Genomic DNA, 11539 nt, shown 5'->3' with positions numbered 1-11539 from the left:
GGCTGCTTTATGACTGCAGAGCAGGAATTACCATATGGCAAAAGTCGTGTCTGTATCTGAAAACCAGTACAAGTGTTTTTTTCACTGACATTCTTTTTTGTTGTTGTTGATGTTGGTTTAATACTAACATTACTGGCTTGAGGTAGGTGGCACCATTTGTATTTTGCTTTGCATATTTTGCCTTACAATAAAAATAAAATACCTTTTATCTTCTTTTACAGTATACCTCACAGGACATACCAATCTTACCACATCAGTACACTTTTTCTTTTTTTAAATCGGTGAATTGAAACCTCAGCTCTATGTTTTTACAACAGCTGTCTCACAAAGCAACTTTCTGAGACTTTAATTGCGCTCCATTTCTCCAATGTTCATCTGAAATCAAAACATACTTTTTTAACTCTGAAGGAAAGCACCAACTACTGAAGCAAAGTATATTACAAAAAAATTACAAAGTATATTACAAAGTATATTACACAATGATAAACTAAAAGGGCAGACAAAACACAGCCCACGTGGTCTACCATGACAGCTACCCAGATTTCCACAGGGAGCTCCTGCCTGGTGAGGGAGAGATGGGGTCATACACTTGGAACACACAGTGGGCCTAATGCTCTATTGCCATCTCCTATTTTCTAGTGAAGAAGTAAGCCTGAATGTATTGGACAGTCACTAGAAGCTTTTAAAGTAAGACTACATGCAGAGCTATCATTATTCTATAAAGAATGAACCTGCACTGACAAAGTATGGCTTATACAGGCAAAAATGTACCTCGCTTTCAAGGACTTTGGTATTGTCACACTTGACAATACACAGTGGAGGCTCCTCATCACGGGACTTGCCTGTGTAAGCAGTCTGGCTGCTGTGTGACCCGATTACTGCAAGGTGAATATTCTGCAAGATGAATAGTTGCAGCTAGATTTCAATTGGTGAATAGAAAAAGAACAAAATTCTGAAAAGTCTGTTCAAGTTAGATTTGAATAGCACACTTTATTATAAGCTAATGCATCTTATTAAGGATGAGTGGAATTAATTTCCTAGGGAAAAAGCTGAATACAGCAGGAAAAAAGAAAATAAATGTTACTTAGGTTGGTCCTGATGGCTCATTCATGGTATTTTACAACCCAAATATCAAAGGTGTCTGAGTAGTTTCAGTAAAATGCTATAATCAATTACCACAAAAAACATCATCTCCACATAAATATTCCTATGAATACTGGATGCTGCTCAAGCATCAAGCTACCACTTTCATCCTAAGTTACAATATTACTTCTAACAAAGACAGGTAGGTTCTCACATGACAATAGATAGAATGGGAGGTGTAAATTCTGAGAAGAACAAAATACTTCAAGTAATGTAACTACTTAAAATCATTATAATTATTACAACTTGGTATATTTTGGCGAATACCATTAGAAGATATTTGTGAAACCTCGTAATTGCCTAAAATAGCACCTGATTTGGAGCAGCTTTCTGAGGCTAGTACTTATTCCAAGTATTAGGTCTATTTGTTTATTAGGTCGACACAAGAACAGAAAGTAGAAGCAAAAGAAATATTGTTTCTCCTACTGTAAGCACACTAACGTAAGCCTTATAAATGAGGCAGCAGCACATTTTTGCTTAGACCTTTGAACTGAACCATATGGCCGAGGCTCAGTTAAGCAAAGATTTAGCAATCCCCGATTGGAACGTCGCCAGGACTCGCTATTTTTTCAAATCTTTGAACCTAGAACTGAACATATGATGTTCTGGGCTCACATAACACATCACACACGTCTCCACATAAATAAGGAGATTTGAATATATAATTTCTAGATTTTAGAGTGAAAATGCAGCAGTGATATAGAAGCCACAAAAGGAAGTTTCATGTTACGGGTTTAGGCAAATTTACCATCTCCCCACCATGAAAAAGGCGCAGTTCTGATCCCTAGCAACACTGCTTCGCTGCTGCTTTTAGCTCGATGCTTTTTAAGTTCGTTCACCCAGGTGCAGCACTAAATTCACAAACAACAAAACATGCATGACAAGTCAAAGGGCAAAGACTGGAATAAGAAATAAGAATTTCAGGATTAATCCTGTAGGAACTGGACACGATATCAAAGTTGGGATGACAAATTTTGCTCCTGTATAGAAAAGGATGTATTTTTTTCCACTCAAGATTGTAGGATTATGTATTTCATTTATTTGATATTGGACTCAAATACAGGTAAAATATTAAACTGAACTAGATCATTTTTTCCCCTGCTGATTATTTGAGGTGCTAGAAGCATGGCAAGAATGTTGTTTACAGTGTATATCCTGAAACAAAATTTGACAACAATGAATTTAATCAAAAATAAAGCTTTTATGTTAAATTGCATAAGCTCAGTTTTAAATTCCAACTGAGAATCCATAGTCAAACTATAATTTTGTTGACAGATGGTAGGGTTTTTTCATTTGTTTGTTTATTACCAAGGTAGTTAAATGCATCTATTCAGTTCCCTGAAAAAAATGAAAACATAATTTGCAGTATTTTAATCCTTGGGGCTTAATGCCTTTGCAATCACCATTTCAATGTAGCAACAGATTTCACTGTCACTATTACTAGAAAAGGATTATTCTATGCTGATTTTTTTTTACTGGAAAAATACTGTAATTCTAGGGCTTGATGGGTGGGGAAGTGTGAGGCTTTTGTTCACTTTTTATTTTCATAGGGTTCATCTTTCCACTACAAATTGCACTTTCATAAACCTTGCACTATGGCTTGTTCTGCTGTAATAAAACCACAAACTATTTCTGTAGTCCCCCATGTGCAGTTCAGGGAAAGATCATGGAATAGTGAGCATCTCCTAATCTAAAAAGTGTAATGTGGAAACGATGGTCAATGCTTAAAAACACCTCTAAGCTAAATCTACAAGCTGCACTACACCTCAAATTAGATTTGCAGCATTTAGGTGTTTACACAGTTTATGGAATACTGGTGCACTGCAAGGGTGGCTCTTCTGCTCCTGTGATTTTTCTGCATGTGCTCCATTAAATCTTTTCATCATGGGAGACGATATTTCCAGATTTGACAGACTAATGAAAAATTCACTATCTTAACAGAGGAGCTCTACAAAAAAACTGACTGCTGCCCTGGTGTTAACTGTTTTTATCATTAGCATTTTACACATACAGCATAGTTCAAGAAACATGCTCCCATCACTTCCACAAAACCATAGCCTTACTATACTCTGATAAGGAATCGCTTCCTCAAAAACACAGCCTCACTGTACTCTGCCAAGGCACTGCTGGAGGCCGATAGAAACATCCTTAGCCAGGTGCATATTGAAAAGCAAATGGGGGTATTAAGTAATTTATCTGGAGTTAACTAACTGCAGATCAGCTGCTCAAACAGTGAAGACTGACATGAGATACTTGACATTATATGAGCATCTGGCCATAGCTTTCCAGTTTCTCTTCTAGAGCTCCAAGTTACATTCTTTTTACAGGTGATTTGCATTGTGTATTTTTAAAACTCCAAGGACAAAGCAGGATTTTGGGGAGAAAACAAAAGTTCTACTATCTGAAAATGTTACCGCATGTGCCATTTTATTTTAAAATATTCATTAGAAAAGTCATGATTATATGACCTAATTCCTGACTTTTCCTGCCAAAGTCAATGACACAGTTGCTAACTCAAAAAAAATATATATATAAAAGGGATTTCTATGAGGTTTTATTTTGCTTTCGGTAAGTGCAGTTCCTTACAGATGACGAGGGCATCATCTCCTGCTCGGACAGGGCCAGGATCTGTGGAACATGGGCTTAGGAGCACATAGGCCTCCCCCTACTCTTCTCCCTTAAAGCAGAATGAATTATTACTAAATAATTTGTGAAACATTTTAAGCAGGACATTGAGCGAATAATCACAACACTCTCTTTGGTCACAACTTCTATAAATAACAGTGATTATCTTGAAAATGCACAGTGAGATTACAGCAGTTTGTACACTTCTGGTGGAGGAATTCAAATCACAGATTCCTCCTAGTCCCACAAATGTTATATCAAAAGGGGATGAAAAATCTCTCCTAGCAAACTCAGATGGTAAATGTTAGAGACCACAGCGAAAGCCAAGACTTCTCCTAGCCTTGATAAACTCAACCAAACAGGGTGAATCAATGCTCATTGCATCCTGCAGACTCTCAATTTCATACTGGCAGATACTCCAACTCTGCGATGTTGTCTGGTGAACACAACAGCACATTAACCTTCCATAATCACACAACCTTCCATAATCACGCAAATCTTATTCCACAAGGTCCATCACACATACAAAGAGGCTCTAACTTCCAAGATTACCTGAATAAACACCCTATTACGATAAAATTCTCTTGACTGGAAACTCTTTACAGTGAATAGTAACAAAGGATGTGCAAATATCACTGCAGAAAGAATTTCCTATCTCATTTCATTAAAGACAGGAAAGGCCACGTTTGAGTACAACATCAGCTGCAAGGAAGGCTTTCCTTCTGCCTGCTATTTTGACATGAGATTATTTAAATCTTCTAGACACTGCCTATAATTTCTGGAAATCAATTCATTTGTCAGCAGTGTTCTACTTCTAATATCGCAAAACCAGTGCACAGTTTTGCATTCCCACAAATCTTAACAATGGATTTAAAGACAAGAACCATGATTCTTTGATACAAGTTTTGGTTTGATATAAAGAATTAAGAAAAGAGTATCTATAAGCATTTACGGTTTGAAGGAAGAAATTGTATTTTAGAAAGTATAAAGGGCACAACTAGAAATACAGGAAACCCTGTATTATTGTTCACACAGTTAATCTTTTTAAACAGACCAACACCTTTTCATAAACACACCAACAAAATTGACAGTCACTATAGAAACAGAACAATTAATATTAGAATAATCTTTAAACAGATTAATTAACCAAGGAAGGTTCAAACTTTAAGCTGTATGATGTTTTGCTGAATATATTAGATTTTAATATAAATGAAACTGCTGCTCCAGATAACCAAATGTGTGAGCTGCATGAACATCTGTTACTGATGCAAATTGTTTTAAGAGATAATGCACCAGATTCTGCGGTATGGAAGAGCTGTCCCATACTGCACGGCCGTATACTCCACTAGTGACACAGGAATCCCAGTACAAGAGACGCTCACGGTGTAGAAAGGTCACGTCCTCTCCTTGTTTTCCTGCTGCTGGCATAATCCTAGGCTCAGTAGCACAGTCCTGCGGTTTCGGCCCCACTACACAAGCACAATTTTAGATCAAATAAAGCGATGCTTTTCCTTCTACTGGTGAACAAATCTCTACCTAGCATGCACAAGGCATCTGAAGTGAAAAAGGCAAGCTGTGTTCTTCCTTCACACATGCAGTCTGGTTCCCAGTGCACAACCTAGAATTTCAGCCAGTCTCTCAAAAGCTTTGCAGCAATCTCTGGTTATTCACAGAAAAACAGCAAGCACTCAAAAAACAGAGTACACAATGCAGCGTGTAATAATATAAGGCAAAAGCCCTTACAGAAATAAATGCTTTCACTTATGTTTCCAGAAGAAAAAGTTCTCTAGATGGACTGCATAAGCAGCTCCTGAACTCAAATATAAAGTGAGCATCTAAATGTAATGTATCCCTCACGGAAAGTGTGATGGCTTTATTGTCTCAGGTGCATCTCAGGTTTAAATGTGAGGCTAGCTCTCTTATCAGAGAGCTAGCTTAGCAGGTACTGTTTTATAGAGTTCTCCTCTACTGGTGTTTATTATTCTGAAGAAAAAGCCATTCTTCCTGAACGTACTGAAAAGAACACAAAGGTGTCATTTAACTCCTCTATCATGTTAGCATATTACCCACAGAGACTCATGCATTATGCAAATGTTTTACAAATGTTATATTTCACATAAGGCATGAAGGCAAGAGGCAAATCTTTATTCAAAATTTTATTCTATTTTATAAATAGGATTTATGTATTTGCAACTTTAAAATTTAAACCTAAAATAATAAAAAAACCTAAGTGTGTCAAGATTAATTTAATAACATTAATTTAATAACAAAGAGCATTTTCAGCTAGGTGATCAGAGGCCAGTTTCCCTCCCGAACATAGAGAAAGTGATAATTTTGAAAATAATAAAATCATGATTTTTTTATTCATATAATATTTTCCTTAGATCAAAAAAATGAAACTTTTCCACTGCCAGCTCCTAAATGAGAAAAGACGAAACTACGTAAAGATCAGACTTCTCTCTCGCTTTCACAGAAGCTACAAAACTGTTTTACACCTTCTCAAGAGTCCAAGTAAACATGGAATACTGCTGTTTGTAAGAGCACTACTAAATAGCTCTTTCCAATGAATTTCAGTGAAAGGAGGCAAAGAATGACGATTCAAATGACAAACACTCCTGTCATTGCACAACTATTATGTTTGAGTTTTTTAGATGGACCTGAGTTATCTTCAAATCTGTTCAAATATATATCTTTAAAGCTATTTTCAAGGACAATAACTTGTCATGTACAATGCCAATTCAATTTCGCCCAAATTCTGTATTCTTTTACTTCCATGCCTGAAAAGAGGGATAGAAAAGAAAGAATTTCTTGTGGCACATTAGGTTTTACATGCTATGTCCTCAGAGATATGAGGCTGATAAGCGGATATGAACTAACTAAAGAAAAGTTCATTCTGCTTTCCTGTAATACAGATTGAAACAGGAATGAGACTGATGTGTCATCATACTCCTTGGCCTTCTAAATTTCTGAGAACTGTACACAGGAGTGAAACTACTAAAATAAAGTTTAATTATTACTTTCAGAAGTAAATCTGAGCACCAAGAAAACATTACTTATTTAAAATAATGGAATTTTCACTTACTCCTAAAGGAGCAGATGTCATTCCATATTTTTCAGACTTCTCAGAGAGGAGATGGGCAGCAAACTGACATATTTTTGAGATATTGACTTTCTCATGGTCTAGTAAACTATAATCTGTTTCCTGATATCCAAAAGCAAGAGCTCTGAATTGAAATCAATAAAACACTTTAATTGCCATCTTACTGTCTCTCTTCTTCAAATGAATTAATAGAATATAGATAATTTTTTTTAGGAGAAAAAGAAGTTCCACATTTCTTATAAATACATCTGCACATTAGAAATATTAACGCTCTTCATTGAAATACTTATTAAGATGAAATTTGAGAATATTACTTATTCCATCCACAAAGTAGTGGGGAAAGGCTGACAAATAGTTTTGCATTCCATGCTTTTTACCAAATATTATGAACTTTCAAGTATACACCAAACCTACATAAAACAAAAAGGAATTATCGATACAATAAAAAGTCTATAACTACAGAAAATGTAATTACAAGAAACAAAAATGTAACAGACAGTGGAATCTGATGGAATGTGAAAAAAATATTCCCTTTTTTCCCAATACGAGGAAAAAAAATCCCGTAAATGTTACAGGATCACAGAATCACAGAGTGGTTAAGGTTGGAAGGGGCTTCTGGAGATCATCCAGTCCAGCCCCTGCTCCAGCAGGGACACCCAGAGCAGGGGCACAGGGTGGCAGCCAGGCGGGTTTGAAGATCTCCAGAGAAGGAGCCTCCACAGCCTCTCTGGGCAGCCTGTGCCAGGGCTCTGGCACCCTCACACCAAAGAAGTTCTTCCTCACATGGATGTGGAACTGCCTGGGGTTCAGCTTGCACCCATTACCCCTTGTCCTGTCACTGGCCACCACAGAGAAGAGCCTGGCCCCATCCTCCCTACATTCTGCCCTCAAGTGCTTATACATATTGATCAGATCCCCTCTCATTCTTCTCTTCTCCAGGCTAAACAGGCCAGATGAATTATGAGATATTTTTGTATATTCCTAAGATATGTGAGCTAGTGCATGTCATAGAAAGCATGGACATTTCTGTCAAAGGCACAGACACCTGTATCTTGGCAGCCCAAAATAAAACATGCTTCTACGCCATTTTAGTTTGCAACTTTGTTCAGCCATGACAAGTCCACCAGACATACACGTAGGTGGTCAACTGTGTAGGTGGCCTGTCATCATAATGCTGTTAGCTTCCCCATCTCTTCTTGCCATACGAATGATATTAAAAATATCATTTTAGGTTATTTTGAAGACTACCATGAAACTCTACGGGACGGGATATTGGGAATACAGAAGTATATCAAGTTGTTTAATTTCAGTTTTCAGGTCTTTGATCACACTTTTCCTTTGAATTTTTTTTCCACAAGAAATATGCTGCAGACAGCTTGATGCCTACTTTTCACTCTTGCATTTTTCATATGAAGTTACTCTTGATGAACTATATAGCAACTTCTGAGACAAAGAATATGAATAGTAAGTTCAGATCAATCCTTTTTTTTAGTACAAACTAAATTAATGTGTTTGATCTATGTTAAAAAATTAATATAGTGCCTTCAGAATTAAGTATCTTTTTGTCAAGTACTGTTACCCTACCTAAGCTCAAGAAAGCAACTCTGAAATATAGTTTCCATTTGACCTACATATCCTTATGTTCTCACTTACTTTATATGTTATTCTACTGTACAAAGCCCCACTTGAAGGAACTCCTGCCCTGCCGTTTCATCACTATCTTCTGATTAAGGAACAGCCTTCGCAAAGTCAGTTGTGATTCAGATACCACACAATAAAAAGAATATTACCATTAATATTCAGTGTTATTTATACATCTCTTTCTTAGGTGAAAAACTTCAGAGTGACTTATCAGTTTTATTCCCTTTATTCCGTGGGGATCTTCAGGTTCCTTCCCATCCACACCACTTCATAACACTCCTGGCAATTCTCAAAGGGAGTTCAGAATCTGTTTCTTACACACTTTGCTGATCAAATGCAGTGTTGGGCCCGATTCAGTATTGCTCTAGTTTCACTTCTGGTTCTTTTTGCTCGGAGCACTTCAGCTCTTCCTCCAATGTAAATCACTAATGCCAAAAGATCCCTAAATCAATTCAGTTAGTTACATTCATCTACATAATGCACTAGAATGTAAAACCTATATAACTTTTCATTGAATCACAGAATCGCAGAATGGTTGAGGTTGGAAGGGACCTCTAGAGATTACCTAGTCCAAACTCCCTGCTCCAGCAGGGAGAATTAGCTCTTCTTGTGTACAAGTTTCTGTCTGTCTAAATTCAGCAGAAGATACTAGGTGAGTAGAAACGAAACGTACTGTTATTACTGACAAAATACACTCTGGATTATGTTTGTCCATGTTTTTATGAGTATCACAGATAAAAAATCCTCTGACTGACCTTTGTTTTGACCCAGTTTTGATCTCATCTATATTTACGATGTAATATGCCAGGCTTCCATTTTAGCCATGATGGTGAGGATTTTCAAAACCTTTTGAGTTCTGATCTGATTCTTTCCAATGAAATCATGCAAAATTTCAAGTTGACTTTCAGGACAGTATGCATTGGCCAACTAAGTATTTTATAAAAGCTAAGTGAAATCATTTACAATTTACAAAGCCAAATCATTCTGTGGTTCCAATTCATATAAATAAAATGTCCATTACATTAACTGAGTTAATGGTTATATATTCTTTTTTTCTACATAGTTCTCTTTTACCGAAAAATGTATGGAAGGTTAATATTTAGTATCTGTTTCCATTCAACATCCTGTTAGTTAAATGACATCTTGAAAAAATAATTATCTGTTTGAGTAAAAATATAGCATCCAACCAGAAGTACAATATAAAGAGTTCTCACACAGCAGAAGGCAGGTCTATTTAATTTGATCTAACTTATGTCTTTCACTCCAGACATATTTCTGCAAAACATCCACTGCTGAATGTCGAGTCTTGAAAGGTTTTGTCTCAGACTTGTACGGATGACCTGTAATATAAATTACCCTTGATAGCCCCTGCTGATTCCAGTGGAAAGGAATCTAATCCAAACCCACTGTATGTAAGAACTATTGAAGAAAATGATGACTTCTTTGGGTTTTCTTTCACTTTCATATTAGAGTATGTTTTTTTTTTTCTTGGCTCATACTTTACAAAAGCCACTACAAGTTTCACACTGAAATTCTGAAATGAATATGAAATAAAAAGTCCATAAATAGTCTCTTTTTCAAAACACTTCAGTGTCAGTACTAAATCAATAAAAAGTCTCATCAGACTTTATTTATAGCAAAAAAAAAAGAAAAAAGAAAAAAGAAAGTATTTTAGTAGCAAACGTTGATAAATCTGTAGGAATTTTCCGTGCTCTAGCCTACAAACTCTGAAAGGAAAGAACGTGATCAAAGTAATACTACCAAAAATGATAACCTATAAAATAAAGGTGTCCTAAGTCTATACTTGCTCTCATATTATGGCAAGCATAGCAAAAATCATGTGCACTTGTGATGATTTTCTTTAAATACTCTTTTAAAAATTTAGATTCCACATCAGTAATAATTTGCATTTAAACACATGGATTGAAGTCTTTGTATATGTGAAGACTATATATCCTATATATGAGGCACCCTACTATTTTTTTATTTTACTCTCTCTCCAGTATTAATAGCCACTAAATGCAGCTGCACAAATTAATAACATGTGTGATCACCATGTTTAGTCTGTTCCAATAAATACAGTTGCTCCTGCTGCCACCTAGAGATAGACTTCAAATTAAAAAACAAAAACAAACAAAACCCCCGACATTTCACTTGCTGCTATACGCTTAATAACAGAATCTCAATCTGCCCCACAAATCATTTTACACCCCAAAAGCATTACAGATAAGATTACCTCAACATATTAGAAGCTTCAGACAAAGATGAGCCCAAGTTGATAGGTTGTCAAAAGGTACTTAGGTGCTGCAACACTGAACATGACGCTCAATCCTAAGTGTTTTGCAGCTTCTGCTGAATCCTCAGCTGGGAATTGGATGCTCAGGAAGAGTTACATTGTACATAGATGCTCCTTAGGAACCTGATGAGCTGCCAAAAGTGAAAAAAAATATATATTTTGGATTTATTATATATCTTTGCTTGAGTCCCCATAACAACTTACACTTGATGGTCGCAGCATTGCTTTGATGCCCGTTTCAGACGCCACCTCACCAATCCCACAGCTATGCGTTTTAACCATGACACTACAGAGACACATTCCCTCTCTGAATAGAAATGAAAGGCAGTGGGCCAAACTGTCTTATTTTTTCAAAGACTGACACCTCCGGCGCTACTGGAGACGGCACAGCTCTGTAAGAGTGCTCACCTGTAGCACTTGGCTGCATACACATCACAACGCTGCGCCTGCTTACAGACCAAAGGGACCATATAGCCAGTAACGATGGTTCCTTCAATACACCGTGGATCGAGCAGGTGTAGAAACACCTATTTGCCTACTAGTTAGGGGAGTTCTGCAAGGGCACCTTTTCCATAGTTTTGGGTCTATATATCCTGCAAATTGATTCTAAAATATTAAAATACATCTCCCTTGCTTTAAAAAAAAAAAAAAAAAAAAAAAAAAAAAAAACAGCCAAGGCGCGAAGCAGTTCCTGGGAGGCGGTGACAGGAGCATGTGTCGGCCGCGCCACAGCG

The sequence above is a fragment of the Tinamus guttatus genome, unplaced genomic scaffold, assembly GCF_059628265.1.
Source record: "Tinamus guttatus ecotype Peru unplaced genomic scaffold, ASM5962826v1 Tinamus_guttatus_pri_ptg000592l, whole genome shotgun sequence".
NCBI lineage: Eukaryota > Metazoa > Chordata > Aves > Tinamiformes > Tinamidae > Tinamus > Tinamus guttatus.
The sequence above is the reverse complement of the archived record's forward strand: the minus strand, read 5'-3'. Positions refer to the sequence as shown.